This window comes from Vicugna pacos, chromosome 14, assembly GCF_048564905.1.
Source record: "Vicugna pacos chromosome 14, VicPac4, whole genome shotgun sequence".
Classification (NCBI taxonomy): domain Eukaryota; kingdom Metazoa; phylum Chordata; class Mammalia; order Artiodactyla; family Camelidae; genus Vicugna; species Vicugna pacos.
In genome coordinates, this window is record NC_133000.1 from 34,272,607 (window position 1) to 34,289,267 (window position 16,661).

Consider the following 16,661-nt stretch of genomic DNA (forward strand, 5'->3'; position numbering starts at 1 on the left):
GCTGTGTGTCCACGTGCTGAGGGATGCCCTCAGCACCGGCATGCAGTCAGCAGCTCTTCCGTAGCCTTTAGTTCTTGCTTATGCAGAACCTCAAGTTCAGCCAGAGTTGAAGGCTTAGGATTTTCTCAGATCTTTCCTTGCCATGTGCCACACATGTATATTGCCTTCTACAATTCTCAGAATTTTTTGGAGCTTTTTAACCCTACCTTCACCCCCAGAAAGTCTCATTACTCAATTTTGCCTTCTAAGTTTCCTAGTCAGCACCTAGTTAGCCTCTACTGGTCCCACTGCCTCAGACAGTTGTAATGTTAGATACTCACTGCTGTTTCCCACACACACTCTGGGGACAGGCTGTTTGCACAGCATGAGTCTGTGATAGGTCACATAGTGACAGCTCTCTGGGGGCGGATTTTTTGGGTAACTTTAAATCACTTCTGCCCCTACCTTGATTGTGAGACTATTGCTTATAAAGGCCACCATTTAGGTGAGGATACAGGGATGGGGTAGGTCAAGTTACAATGCCTCAAAACTCACTATCTTTATGGAGATTTAGCTGGGTTTTTTTTCTCAAATAAAGACTCCCCGGATTGCTGGAAGTCTTGGTTTAATTTCCAGAGTTCTACAGAGGTTAATTTTGACAAATTTTGCCATTGTCATTGCTTCATAGAGGAGTAAGTTTTCCAAGATGTTTACTCAGATAGTCTAGAAGTGTATCCCATTTGCATTTGTGTTCAACTGAGTTACTTGCAAGACTAACTAATTCTACAGCTCCAGCTCCATTCACGTAAGAGTCCATCTGCATGGATTCTCCTACAGCAGTGTACAACCTGTTGTCAGATTGTTGTTTTTCTTATTAAAGTGTAGGGGTTTTTAAAAATATGCTCATGAATAGCCTTTTGTCATTTTTACACATTACAAAACTTCCACTAGTCTGTAGCTATTTTTTCCCCTCACTTATTGTTGCTTTAATGAAGTTCTCACTTTTAAGGATTTTCAGTATAGCAGTTTGTGAATGCTGATCACACGGGTGAGGCATTTAACTACTGTCTAAACCTCAGTCTTTGCTCTGATTCACTGTCTGGAACATCTGAACACATCTACTGAACCCCGTATACCAATGGATGCTGACAGACCTAATTAAAAAAATGCTTTTTAAGTAAAGCAAAGAATATTAACTTTGACACTGGAAACGACAAATCTCAAATTTCCTAGCTGATCTTGCTTTCTGTGATCATGAGCTACATCATGTTTTTAGAGCCGACAGGCATATTGAACTACTGATTTTACTTCATCGGATTTTAGAATGCAGAACACATTTCAGGCCCACTTATAGCAACATATGTGTATCTTAAAGGATATGTACATATGATGATGTCTTTATTATAAGTACCTTATTTTATTTTAGGTACCTACTGCTGTGCACCTCATTAAGGAAAGCTTGAAACTGCACTACTGAAATTTTTCATACCACCATCATCCCATAGCATCACTTTTGCACTTAGATGTTGTGTGGCAGAGTATTTTTCTGCTCCCTAGAAATGATCAATGTTGAAGGGGGAAAAAAAAACCCTCCTCAAATAAATATACTCCAAATCACACACTTATCTGAACAATGGCCACCATTTTAGTCCATAGTCCACACCAATCCATCTACTCATACTGACTCAGAGTACTCAACATAGACAATCCACCCCTGAATTCAGGGCCCTCAACACACGTTCTATCCCCTCCCCATTCCTTGTTGATTCTGACCTACTTTTGTCCAACGCGTCCTGCCAGTCTCTTTGCTACCTGACTGCACTTTTTAATTTTTACCTTTGAGTTCCAGGCTGCGCCTAGTGATTCCCAGAGAAACGCCAGACACTTGGCTCAACAGGAGGGGCGGTGAGGATTTCAGAAAGCTGTTAACCTAACTCACTTTCAGATCAGTGAGTGGCTGTTGTGAGCATTCCTTCTAGATCTCTGCCATACCGGCTGCATCCACCCCAGCAAAATAACGTAGCTCCTCCAACCACCTCTGCCTCCATTCATCTGGGTTTCTGCTTTCAGTGACACTCAGATGCTGCTGATGGGCATTATATATATATATATTTTTTTTTTTAATTAAAGTATAGTCAGTTACAATGTGTCAATTTCTGATGTACAGCACAATGTTCCAGTCCTTCATATTCACATATATATGTATGAATTCCTTTTCATATTTTTTTACTAAAGTTTATTCCAAGATATTAAATATTGTTCCATGTGCTATACAGAAGAAATTTAGTTTTTTAGCTATTTTTAAATATAGTAGTTAATATTTGCAAATCTCAATCTCTGATGGAAATATTTAAAGCCACATCTGGAACCCTTGTTGTGGAAGTGTCTGAGAAATATATTTTCGACCTCATAGACTTTTGGTTAGGAAGTTGGAATAAAGGCTGACCTGGCTCACCTAACTTGTCTGCCTTTGTGAGTAAAGAGGTCTGGAGTTTCAAGTCCCAATGAAATGTCCCAGCCCTTCAGTAGCAATCTCTTAAAGCAACCAAAATGCTCCCATCTACCAGAGCATGACTTGTCCTTAGACACTGCTGGACATAACCACCGACGCTGTCTAAGGCGTCGTCTTCATCTGGTGCACACTTTCTTTAGATGTGTAATATCCTGATTAACAGGACAAGTTAGTTTGGATTCCCAAGTCCACAGGCAGCCTTCTGCCTGACTTTGGAGTATATATGTTCATTGAAGAGTCCTCTTTCAGATCAGCTAGAGCTGTCTGGTGTGTGGTGTCCCAGAGAATGTGGGTGCAGTGCTCCCCACCAGAGTCCTACCAGTTGTTTTATTGCAGGAAGAGAGAGAGCAAAAGAGACAGAACAGGAAGTTCTTGTCCAGCCTCAAACACAGTCACCCCCTCCCAGGGCTCTTGCTCTGGGACAGACAGCAGTGCAGGTCAGCAACGATGTGGCCCCGGTGTACTCCAAAACATGGTGTGGTTTTACTGGGCTATCTGTGTCTTTCATGGGCCCTGCAAAGTTCTCGGCTTTGTGAAATGGGGAACTAAGGAACTCCCACCCATGGCTGTAACTCCCAGGGTTTGCACCCTTACGGGTTTTGAGGATTTGCTGGCAACTCTTTCTTTTTCACTGGGTCATGTCTCGGTTACACCTGCAGTCCTGTGACTTCCTTATCAGAACTGCTCCTTACGTTCGGGATTTAGTGAAAGATGCCATTTTAGCCTGTAAGTTCATGTTCAGGGAGGAGGAGGAAGAAGCACAGATCAGAATTGCTCTTTTGCTTTTTTTTATTATTGTTTTCATAAGCCATCTCCTGTTGTCGAATGGACACTGAGCCAATGAATGACTGTTACACCCCCATTTGAATGATGAGAAAAATGACACTCAGGGAGAGGAGGCAAACTTCCTGAGGTTCCAAAGACCAAAAGGGATGAGCACAGAATAAGATCCCTGCAAATTTCTTGTCTGTCATTCGCCTTTAGGTCAATGACAGAGTGCCGTGTGTAGTAGTAAAGTTGTAACATGCTTTTAAAAGGGTGCAGATGTTCTTGTTTTGTTTATAAAATCACAGTGTTTTGTCTGAGACTCTGAAAAAGAGAAATGGGTTAGTAAATGTTGGTTTCTCATCCTTGGTCCTTCCTCCCCTTCACAGATATGGACCCTTCCATCTGTAGCAGGAATAAGACAGCCCCAGCCTTCCCGTCTCATGAGATCAGTACTCATTCATTTCATTCCTGCCCACCAGTAGGTGATAAAGCACAGCGAGATTTTCATGTCCTGCTTCACTGATTCTTGTGAAATTAGGTGTTTGAAGATAGAAACTCATGAAAGGAAGCTGCTTTTTTTTATATAAAGTGCAGTAATTTTCCTAGCAGAGAAGGAAATTGAGGATTTTCTTCATTGAAAATTAATAGAGATTTCAAGAGCATCTGTATTTCTGATGCATAGATTAAAATGACAAAATCTAGAGGGATTACAGAAACACAAGGAAGATACCAAAAGTGCCTTTAAAGAGCTTTTCTAAGACTGGGCTTGTAAAGAGACTGTTAGTTGACAGAGACCCTCTTCTCACCCATAGTCCCTCTCCTTAGGTTGGAAAGGGCCAGCGCTTCCCATGTGTGCAGTCCTGGTGCTTCAAGTGAGTTGTAGGGTAGGGCAGTGCTTATGGTGCTCCCTTCAGTTTGTCCATCCTAAGTAACCCCTGGCAGTCAGGGCGAGTGTGTTGCAACTACGTGAACCATTCACCATGCTCTCCGTGGTGTGTGCTCATCTCAGCTCATCCAGCCTCAGGTGATGGCCGAGCAGAGAGTGGTGGCAATAGGTCAGCCATGAGTAAGAGGGAGCCACTGGAGTCAGCTGGGGCCCAAGTGGCTAGGAGTTCCAGGTTGAATTCCCAGGACTTCCCACAGCTTATTCATTCAGCTAATACTTCTCCAGCACCTGTCATGTGCTGGTGCTTCCATTGTGAACAGAACCAAATCCCTGTCCTCATGAAGATGACGTTCTAGTGGACATAAGAAATGATAAACGCAGAAGCAGATCCAGGTCAGGACACATGAGTGCTGTCTACTTTGGAGTGCACAAGGTGAGATCCTTTGGGAAGGAATGTATGATACAGGAAAATGTGGGGGAGAGGATGGCCGTATCCCAGGTCTTATTTGGGTCCCTGAGATGCACCTCGTGATGTGTGGGTATTTGGTTTGCACAGGAACGAATCCAAGAGAGAGCCACAATTCAGTAAATGTAGATTTATTCAGAGAGATATATACTCCACAGACAGAATGGGCTGTTTCAGAAGGCAAGAGAAAGGCCATGAGGAGTGAGGGTTGGGTGCTCCAGTTTAAAGTAAAAGTAGATACACACTCCACAGACATAGTGTGGGCTGTCTCCCTCAGCAGAGAGAGCAGCCACGAGGTGTGGTTGTTAGTTTTTATGCACTCAGTATCTTCATATGCTAATAAGTGGGAGGAATATTCCAACCGCTTTGGGGAAGGTGTTGCGATTACCAGAAATTGGGCCACCACTCACCCTTTGACCTTTCATGGTCAGCCTTGAACCTGTCCTGGCACCTGTGGGAGTGCCAGTTAGCATCCTGCTGTATTTCAGTGAGTGTGTATTGAAGCTCAAGATCTACTGGGAGTTGACTTTTCCACCGTCACGGTGCTAATGGCTGTGCCATGCTATTAATGGCTGTGCCCGGCCCCCTTCCCTCCTGTCTCATGAAGGAGCTCTGGACTGATTGCACAATTGCAGAGCAGGGGATAGAGTGGAAAGAACTTCATAAGTGGAAGGTGGAAGGCAGTGTTTGTAGTAGAATTCTCAAGTCAATTATAAAGTAAGGGTCTTCTGTTTGCTGGGATTACCTGGTGTCACATTAGGGAGCTGTGAGCCTTGGGGACTTCAGTGAGTGGGTGGCTCACTGTATATACTGTGTTGCTTCTTAGGCGGCTCGAGAACAGTTGGCTTATATGTGACCCATTCACTCAAGCAGGGGTCTTTTTGGGGATTTTCTGCACTTGAGGCTAACATGGGTCACATGGGGGGGCAGGACCGGCCAGTCACAGCTTGGTCCACAGTCACCTAGTGCCCTCGTGGCTTTCATCCCATGGATGTGTCCCCTCCCCCTCAATGGGGACAAGGTCAAAAGTGGTGGGGCAGCTTCTCAGTGGCGAAGGCATTGCACTCCAGACCCAACACTCAACAGCATGGACCCCTGGTGTTGGCCACAGTCTTAGCTAGATGAGGCTGTTGAGTAGCTGAGCTCATGAGACGTGGGTGCCATGCTTCCACTCTCACCAAGAGCTCTACTTTTGAAGGTTCTGATCAGACAGCCACAAATACTCCCTAGCCCATAAACAAGGAACAGTCCCTTTCACCCGGGGAAGGGCACACAGAAGGAGAATGGATCATCCCGAGAGCAGGAGAGGCCAAATCAGTCCTGCCCTCAGGGGTCTGACAGACGAGCCAGCTCAGTTCCTCTTACTAGTTGTTTACTTGGAGGATGTGGGGTATTTTGGTGACCTGCAAGTGTCAGGAAATAGTACACGAGGGCTTTGTAGATTTTCTGGTCCGGTGTTAACTCACCCCATTGTAGCTGTTGTGCAAGGAAACAAAACTTGGTGGACAACAGGCCATGGCCTCTGCTCCCTGGTGGAGCCAGGAGATTACAATGTTAAGAACGACTGCAGGGGCATCATTTCTATGTTGAGAGGCCAGATGGCCTTACATATCTCTCATGCTGGATGCCTAAGTTGCAAAGGGAAACTGGAATTCATCCAGCTCTCCAGCCAAGGAGGAGGCCACAAGTGGCCTCCCCCACCAACTGTGAGCTCTTTGCCTCCACTGACAGCAGCATGTATAGCAAAAAGCTGGGCTGCCACCTGCGTTTCCGTGTAAACATCCGAGTAGCCACAACAATGGCCTCGTGAGCGATGGTGTGCCCAAGGAAGCGCTGTGTGGGACAGAGGGAGGAGTGCCGGGGTCAGACCCCGGGAGGGCAGGCAGGCAGTGAGGACATCTGTGCAGCGCAGGTGCCATGGAACTGAGCCAAAGGGAGGCTGGTTTTGGAGCAGGGAGCCTGGGCAGTGCCGTGTTGTTCGTAAGAAGATCCTGGGCTCTGGATCCAAGAAGTCATTGGCTTGATTCCTGACCTCAACCCTCATCTTGGGCAAATGTTTGAAGCTTTCTGTGCCTCTGTTTCTTGGTGTCCCAGTTGGGGACAATAGTAGCAATTACTTCTGAGAGTCAGGAGTGCCTTTATAGATGTCATTTCATTACGCTCACATCAGCCCACGAGCACAGTGCTAGGTCCCCCATTTTACACATGGCAGACAAGTAACTTTTAATCAGTAATCACGCAGCTAATAATGGTCATAATCAGCATTTGAATTTGATCCCTGTGTCCAGATAATTTCTATTCTCACTCAGTATTACTGGAAAACTAGTAAAGTCAGAACAAACACTGCTGAGAAGTGGGTGCTTGAAACATGTTTGTCATCTTTGCCATTGGGGAGTGTTGAGTTCACATTCCTCACAGCACTTCTGAGGCTCCCTGCATCTCCGCTGCCCCTGGTGGGGTCTACAGGGCTCTGGGCAGCTTCTCCTTGTTCTCTAACCCCAAGGCTCTCTGCTCTCTGCAGGTTGATTCTCAACCCTGACTGCTCGGTAGAGCTAGTGTCTAAAAACAAAAAAATGTGGGGAGGGTACGGCTCAGTGGTAGAGCACGTGCTTAGCATGCAAGAGGTCCTGGGTTCAATTCCCAGTACCTCCATTAAAATAAATAATGCTCAATACTCCCCACAAAAAGAAAAGAAGTATTTAAAAAATAATAAACAGTACAAAGGCCCCACTCCAGGCTGTGGTGCACTATTGTTTAAAGGCTCCCAAATGCATCCCATATGCAGGAGGGTGAGAGCTATCCCTATACACTTCTTGTGAGCTTGTCCACTCACACCCATTAGCCTCTTGAAACAGTAAAACTACTTGGCTCAGCCTAGAACTTTCTCCCGATTTCTAGAGTTTTATTTTACTACTGCACATCTCTCCTGGAGCCCACAGGAACTCAGCCAGAACTGAATCAGTTGTCTCTTCTCATGACTTGCCCCTCTTCCTGCCCTTCTTTTTTTTTTTAACATTTTTTATTCATTTATAATCATTTTACAATGTTGTGTCAAATTCCAGTGTTCAGCACAATTTTTCAGTCATTCATGGACATATACACACTCATTGGCACAATTTTTCTCTGTGATTTATCATAACACTTTGTGTATATTTCCCTGTGCTATACAGTGTAATCTCGTTTATCTAGTCTACAATTTTGAAATCCCAGTCTATCCCTTCCCACCGTCTACCCCCCTGGTAAACACAAGTCTGTATTCTCTGTCCATGAGTCTATTTCTGTCCTGTATTTATGCTTTGCTTTTGTTTGTTTGTTTGTTTTTGTTTTTTAGATTCCACATAATAGCGATCTCATATGGTATTTTTCTTTCTCTTTCTGGCTTACTTCACTTAGAATGACATTCTCCAGGAGCAACCATGTTGCTGCAAATGACATTATGTTGTCGGTTTTTATGGCTGAGTAGTATTCCATTGTATAAATATACCACATCTTCTTTATCCAGTCACCTGTTGATGGACATTTAGGCTGTTTCCATGTTTTGGCTATTGTAAATAGTGCTGCTATGAACATTGGGGTGCAGGTGTCATCCTGAAGTAGATTTCCTTCTGGATTCAAGCCCAGGAGTGGAATTCCTGGGTCATATGGTAAGTCTCTTCCTAGTCTTTTGAGGAATCTCCACACTGTTTTCCATAGTGGCTGCACCAAACTGCATTCCCACCAGCAGTGTAGGAGGGTTCCCCTTTCTCCACAGCCTCTCCAGCATTTGTCATTTGTGGATTTTTGAATGACGGCCATTCTGACTGGTGTGAGGTGATACCTCACTGTAGTTTTGATTTGCATTTCTCTGATGATTAGTGATATTGAACATTTTTTATGTGCTTTTTGATCATTTGAATGTCTTCCTTGGAGAATTGCTTGTTTAGGTATTCTGCCCATTTTTGGATTGGGTTGTTTATTTTTCTCTTATTGAGTTGTATGAGCTGCTTATATATTTTGGAGATCAAGCCTTTGTCGGTTTCACTTGCAAAAATTTTCTCCCATTCCGTAGGTTTTCTTCTTGTTTTATTTCTGGTTTCCTTTGCTCTGAAGAAGCTTGTAAGTTTCATTAGGTCCCATTTGTTTATTCTTGCTTTTATTTCTTCTAGGAGAAAATTTTTGAAATGTATGTCAGATAATGTTTTGCCTATGTTTTCCTCTAGGAGGTTCTTGCCCTTCTTATTTCAGGGAATGGCACTATAATTTAGACACTGCCAAAGCCAGAAAGCTGGCCGGCATCTTTGACCTCTTCCTGCCCTTCCATCACACCTGTGGCCAATCCGTCCACCTGCTGAAATGTTTTCTTCTCTCTCCTCCTGGCAGGGCCTCAGCAGGACTTCACATGAACCTGCCAATTGTCCTCCCTGACACTATCTTGTCTCTTTCTAGATCACTTTGCATGTCTCCTCTACCTTGGAGGCACACAGAGTCCTTTGTGATGTACACCTGTGATCTCCCCACCTGGTTGTCTCATCTGCCTCCCACACCCTGTGCTCGCTTGTAGACTATTTGCAGTTCCTGGAAGGGACCTGGCTCTCTTTGGCCTCCCACCATTGCATGCGCAGCTCCCCAGGGAGAAATGGCCTTAACATTATAAGTTCACCTGATCAATTCTAGGGCATCTCAGAGCTCACCACAGTGGTTCTCTCCTCTGGGAGAGCCTTGGCTACAGTTTCGGCTCCCTGCCCCGAGCACCCTCTGCTGACTGTTATCCAAGCCCTCTTAACATGCCTCCTCAGCCATTATTTCACGATGAGTCCTGTGCACCTAGGAGCTCCCAGAAGCAGGGACTGTGTCTTTTTCCTCTTTATTCTCAGAGCATTGTAGAGACTCAGGTATAACGGTGGAGGGCACAGTGGTTATTCTGCAATTTCTCTAGAGTTGGGGCCTAGGGGTAACAGTCTGGTGGGAAGAAGGGCTTAGGGGATTTACCCTGAAGCCACATTTTCAATTAACATTTCATGTTGTTTTTGTCTACTATTTAAAGTTACGAGTCTTAAAACACAATGACGATTTCTAAAAATTACATTACCGATGATTGAGAAAAATGGCAGTTTTCCATATTTAAGAATATTATTTTAAGTTTGTGTGACTGGGGTGGTGGAAAATAGAAATGCAGGGGCTACTAAAGCATTCTCATCCCCTTCCCCACCCTCAGGTCCTTTGGACAGAAGAGACAGAGGGATGTGAGGAGAAGGCTTGGAGGGTGAACCGTGCAGTGCTTTTAAATTGTGACAGTTACTTGTGCTTTTTTTACTTTTTTTTTAATGGAGGTAATGGGGCTTGAACCCAGGACCTTGTACATGCTTAGCACGTGCTCTATCACTGAGCTATACCCACCCTTCCCCCCGATATTTGTGTTTTTAGTGGGCATAATGTGCTGGTAGCAGGTACGTTAGCATCAGACACAGTCACCTGCCTCTGACCATCACGTTAATACCTTTCCCTTGAGCTAGAGAGCTAGTCTGTTTCCAAAAGTTCAATAAATTATCTACATTTTCTTTTTTCTTAAACAAAAGGTATTAACTCATTTTTTTCTTTAGTATCGCCTATAAATAAAATGTGATTTTATTAACCATTTACCAAAGTGTTAAGTGTAATAAATATTAAGTACAGATTTCTGAAGCATCAGGCATCACTGAAGATCCACATTCTTCTGTTCTGTCTCTCTGTTAGTCACCTTACTTTTGGAGTTCTGGAAGCGGTGCCAGGCAGAACTTGAGTACAAATGGGAGACGGTTGGGCAGGAAGAACAAGTCCGGCCAGAATAGGAGGTGAGGTGTCCCCACGTGGAGATAGATGAGATTACCCAGGAAAAGCGGGCGCTGTTTAGATGCACTTTATTCTGTTTACTTCTGGACTTGTCAGCCTTGGCTGCATGTTGGAATCACCAGGGGACCTTAAAAAATGTTGGTGCCTGGGTTCCATCACTGCAAACTCTGATTGTACTTAGTGGCCTGGGGTGCATTCTGGCATAGGGAAGTTTTTAAAGCTCCTCTGGTTATTCTAATGTGCAGCCAAGTTGAAGGAGCACTGCCTGGAATGGTGGACACAGAAGAGAAGTGAGGTCCTTCCTTCATAATAACAGTAAAAAGGGGGAAAAGAAAAAGACTGGTATAAGTGTATATGTAAAGAGGCATTGATTTGTATCCTTTCATGACACCAATAAAAAATGCAAAATATAAATTAGCTGCAATGACATAGATGTAGAAGGAAAGACAAATTGGTTTTTATAGTTGACTCCCATTTTTTTAAATGCGCCTTCATTATTGTGGCCTCCTTTTCATCATAGACTAGGTGCCCCTTTGTCTTGAACTAAGTCCCGGTCACTGCTCCCCCTTCCTACTGGGATGTGCACAAAGCAGCATGGCTCTCATCCTAAAGTCAGAGAAAGGGTAGAAGAAGCAGGGAAACATTTGTTGAGGTGCCATCAGTGTTTGAGCAGTGTTTGAGCTAGTCATTTTACATAACTGGAAATGTAAATTTATTGCTGCCACTCCTGCTGCAAAATTAAAAAAATATAACTGTATATCTTTGTATCAACATTCCAGAGCTATGAAAAGATGATTTTTGAGTCATTTGTATTATTGCTTCTTTCCATCAGCTGAGATAATTTAGAGCTGATGGTGCTTGCAGTCAGCAGCAGCAGGACAGTAGGTTGTGAGAATGAATAACTCTTGGGAAAAAAAGGCTTTTACTAGGAGTATCTGAAAATGTCTCCAAATATAGATTTAATAAATTGAATCACAGATCTACAGAATGTTGGCACTGAAAAGATATGGAGGGAGCAGGTCAAACTCCTCTTTTTATAAATGGAAAAAAATGAGGTTCAGCTACCAATAGAAAGTGACATTTGTCTTTTACAATGTAATAAGCTTCTAATAATCCCCATTATGAATAGTTCCCATTGTTTACAACTGAAGATGGGGGTAAAAGCATATGTTGGTGAAAGACTGTACATTCAGAGATGAAAGCTGAATCTTAGACAAAATTAGATGTTCATAATGCTTTTGAGTCATGAAAAACAAAAACTTATCATATTGGCAGCATACAAAAAATACTGAAGAGAAGTTTTTTGGTCATTTAAACTGCCAAGTTTAAATTTAAATTTGCAAGCTAATAAGTTTAAATTTTCATTGGAACATGCTTGTTGAAAAATTGAAGATGAAGACTCATTTAACTTTATCATTCTTCCTTATTTAAAAAATTGCCTTATTATTTTTTTAGTTTTTTATTTGAAGTATTTTACTTTACTTGAGAAAGCATGCTCCATTGTTTAGAGAGGCCAGCATTGTGGTAGTGAGATCTTGTGAATGAAGTTGCCTAAATTCATATTTGAACACAGCAGCTTGCTTCCTGAGTGATCTTGGACAACTTAACTTCTCTGTGCCATAGTTTCCTATAAAATAAGAATAAGAGAGTTGCTTCTTCATGACAGTGGTAAGGAAGGGTCAAAGTAATGTATAGAATCTACTTGGAAGGCTTCCTGGCACAGAGGAAGGGCCATGTACTTAGTTACAGCTATTATTATACTATATCTGGTTTTATAATCCAGTTAAATCTTGATTCTTGCTGATTTCATCTCTTAAAAAATTCTAAATATAAACTCTAAAATGGAAACTCTTAAACTTCATAGTTGTAGCTAATTAACACATAAAGCTCAACCAAGAAACACACAGTGGACACCAGTTAGCTGCAGACAACTGTGATTCTTTCTGTCCTGCACAGACCCTAAGCTGTCACTACCTTCACTTCTGAAATCAAAGGCAAGCTAAGGAATAGAGCTTTAAATCTTGGCCTCGTCAGGTGCTCAGACCATGGCAGGGAAACAGTTTACTGTTCACATGTGCATTTTCAAAAAATAGTATTAAAACGAACACTGTACATATTTTGTTGTGTGTTTGACATCGTTAACAGAAAAGAAAAGAAAAAAAAAAACAGGAAAAAACCCATGCATTTACAAACAAGGAGGCTATGTCTGAAATTTTTTTTTTATATTATGTTTAGGATTTACTGACCAGTTAGGAGAAATATCATTTCATTGGTGTAATCCCTTGATTGACTAAACTTGTTTTTTTAATTAGGAAGAAGAGCGTGTTCCCTTTACCACCTGGGGAAAGTGTATACATATAACCCTTTGTGCAAGTGCTCTTTTTCTGGGTAAGAACCTGCCACAGACTTTTAAAATCTAATGTGAAATGCTGAGAAAACTGAAAGTCAAGCTGGGAACTATGTAGTCTCATAGAGGAAACTTTTTCCAGAGAACATCTGAGCCAATGCAGGGCGCCGCTCTGGAGGTTCCACAGTCTCTTCTGCTCACAGTGCTTCCCCCAATTCTTTTCACCTCATTTGTTCAAATCAGATCAGTGGTTTAGGATTCTCCAGGGTCTGATTAAGAGACCAGATGGAGGCATTAAATTTCTAAAATTTTCCAAGTGTAACAACCTAGGTAAAATGTCTAAGAATAGCCTAACAAAAGGATAGTAGGAACTATCAAAAAATAAAAGTAAAAACTACTGAAAGATATAAAAGGTGCTTTAATCACATGATTCTAGATTAAAAGATCATATCTCCAAAATATCAGAAGTTATAAAATTGATTTGGGTTTATTGTGAATAAAATCATATTAGTAATATAAAAATTAATAAGATAATGAGAGTTTTACTAGTTCAAGAATAGCCAGATTATAAAATAAGGCAGGAAGTCCAGATATGGGCTCTGATATCAATAATAATTGAATATAAGAGATGGAAGGCATTACAAATCAGGGAGATAAATAAAGTTTATTCAGTGAATGGAACACTTGTTAGCTACTTGGGGGAAAAGAAAAGATTGAAATCATACAGTGAACCATATATTGTGATAAATTCCAGAAACATTTAAAAAGTAACACAATTAGAAAAAAACTACAAATAAATATGGATGAGTATACAACCTCTAGATGGACAGTAAGTATCAGAGGAAATTATACAAAGATTTCCATGCATCAGAGCATCCTAATTTTAAACAAAACACCAGAGAATGTTATTTGCTTACAAATCCGACAAGGGGCTAATTCCTTCAATACATAGAGAGTTCAGATCACTTCAAAGGTAACATCAAAATATCTCAGAAGCGTAGAAGGCAGAGAAGATGAACACACATTCACAAAAGAAAAAATAGATGTCACACTTCAATGGTAATTCACTCAGTGCACATCAAAATGAAATAGTTTTCCACCTCTCAAGTGACACAGCTCTGTTTATGAGGATGAATTGCCAGTGATCACCAATCCCATGCCTAGGTTCCTGGATAATTTTTGTGAAGTATGGTTGATTTACAATGCTGTGTTAATTTCTGGTGTACTCCTCAAGCCTTCTTAGAAAGCAGTCTGGCAGTTGATATCAAGAGTCAAAAATATTCATATGTTTTAATCCACTAATTCAGCTTTGAAAAACTTTTAATCAGGAATTATTTCAAAATGGCAGGGAAAAGTCAGTATGGATGCAAGTCACAGACATACTTTTATATGTGTATATATATATATAAAATCTCAGCCAAAATATTCTTCCAACTCTTCACAAAGTAGAATAGTATGCAGTCATGAAAAAGTGTGTCCATGAAAATATTTTATGACATGTCAAAGTGTTATGCTTATGATAGGTTGGAGAATTAAATTAATATAAAAAATGATTTGTAATATACAAACAATGCACCATTCTGAAGGAATTATGTCTATAGGTTGAAGCATTATTCTTATTTTATTTTTTATTCATTTTCAGAGTTGGAGTCTTTTGATTGTAGGTGACAAAATCAATCTCCAATGTGTTTAAACAACAACCAAAAAATGGGGATCCATGGGATTCATTGGTTCCTGTAAATGAAAACCTCAGGTCTGAGGTCTGGCTTCAGTCAAGGAGAGATACTCTAGCCCAGATGATGTCAAGGGCTGCTTTTGTCCTGTCTTCATTCTGTGTCCAAAGATGTCTCAGCATGATGCTTCTAGGCACGCAGCATCCCAGATCATCCATCCAAACCAAGACAGGTCTCTTTTGGCAGCTTCCTCTCTTGATAGAGGAAGCTTATGATTCACATGGGCACCAGCATGTATCTCCTCACATAATAGTGGCTCTTCCTGGGTTATTTGCCAATTCTCCAATCATGTGCGAGGCCAATACAATGAGGGGTATTATTTGTCTTAAACCAGCTGAGATCTACTTCTGGTGCTTCAGAAAGAGTGGGTCAATTGAGGTTAAATCACAGGACTAAAAACAAAAGGGAGGTTATTTATCCTAAAGCAAGTTCTGGGTCCTCTTCTAAGACTGGGGACAGATCCAGGACAGCAGTTCTGTCCACTACTGAGTACTTTCAAATTTTCTTTAATGAGCAAATGTTAAATTTATGATCAGAAAAGATGATAAATAAGAAACTTGAGGAAGGAGAACGGAAAGCTTTCCTGTTTCTTAAGAAATAGTGAACCCATTAAGTGCTTGGAAGAAAAATGGAAATGTGTCAAGTTTGTAAAAGTTCTGAAATGAATTAGAATTGATTTTACAGACCATGTAGGAGACAGTGCTATACAGTTAGTGTGTCTTTGGGCTCTTTGAGTATTTCAGTACTTTCACTTAATAGTTGCTTCATTTGGGGCAAATTGCAACATCTCCACGTGGCTCTATTTCCACATCTGTAAAAGAGATATAATATTACCTTCCCCACAGGGTGATTGTGAGGATTTTGAAAAATAGATGTGTGCTGAAGCAATAGTAAGTATTTAAGCATTCTTAACTATTATGTTTACTTAATACATAATTAAAAAATTACTATGCAGACTTTTAAAAAATGCATACTATTTAAATGGCCTATATGAGCTGTACAAGAGGGGAAGGCTTAATATACCTTCTATAATACATTTTTCTCAGCCTTAACTAATTTTCACATTTAATCACACACACACCAAAAAGTTATTCCTTTCACAAGCATGAAGACTTAACTGTGAAGAAAAGGATGATGAAAGAGAGTAGAGGAGAAAATAAAATGCTTTCTCTACAAACTGATGGCTTAAAAACTAAGAAAAAACACCTTTTTAAGACTTTGGTCACCATATTCATAGCTTATACTTAGGTAGAGTTTTTCACATGCCTGCGGTTAATGTTCCAATTGTTTTCACAATTAGTAAATAATTGACTCATCACAATAGTCCTATAAATTGCTATTATTATCCCCCCATTATATGGGTGAGGAGATTGGAGCCCCTAGAGGTTAAGAAATTTGCACAAGGCCCCACAGCTAGCATCAGAGCTGGGATCCAGATGCAGGAGTGTGGCTCCAGGAGGGGCTTGTAAACACTCCCTCTGCTCTCCCATGCAGGTGCAAGCCAGCCGCCTGCTATTACTGTAAATAACATGATGTGGTTCACTTAGTCCTGAAATTCACATTCTTTGTAGCTTTCTCTCTGGGGCACCCATCAGGAGCAGCCAGGGACACTGAGTACATGCTTCTGGACTATGACCAAGAAGGTAGATGGAAGGAAAACTGTTTAAAAATGGGATCTTTAATGTTCATTCTTCAGTGGCCAGGAAAAAAACCTGCCTAGTGAGGAACTGAAACCCTATTAGCCACGTGCAAATTATGCTTCAGACACCCCCGCTGCCCTTGGGTCCACACAGTCAAAACTACAGTGGATTAGGGACATGAATCTTGTGCAAATGCAGGGAGTAGGAATACCTGCCATTTTAAGATCTCAAGGAGTATGAAAAGCATGTGAAGCTTTCATCAGCAGAGACCTGCTGTCACTTCCACTGTTTCCCTCAGGGCATGTCCACAGCTTCACTGGTCCTATTCAGAATGAAGACGACAGCTAGCACCTGCTGACCCCTGAATCAGTGATAGGTTCTCCCTTGAAAGGAAGCATATCCCCTTCATGGGTTACAACTAGTTCATAACCTAAGTAATTCTACAGATGTAGAAGGGATACTTTCATTGGTTCTGCTATCACAGACTTCCCTCCAAAAGATCATGCCACCAGTTACCCCATT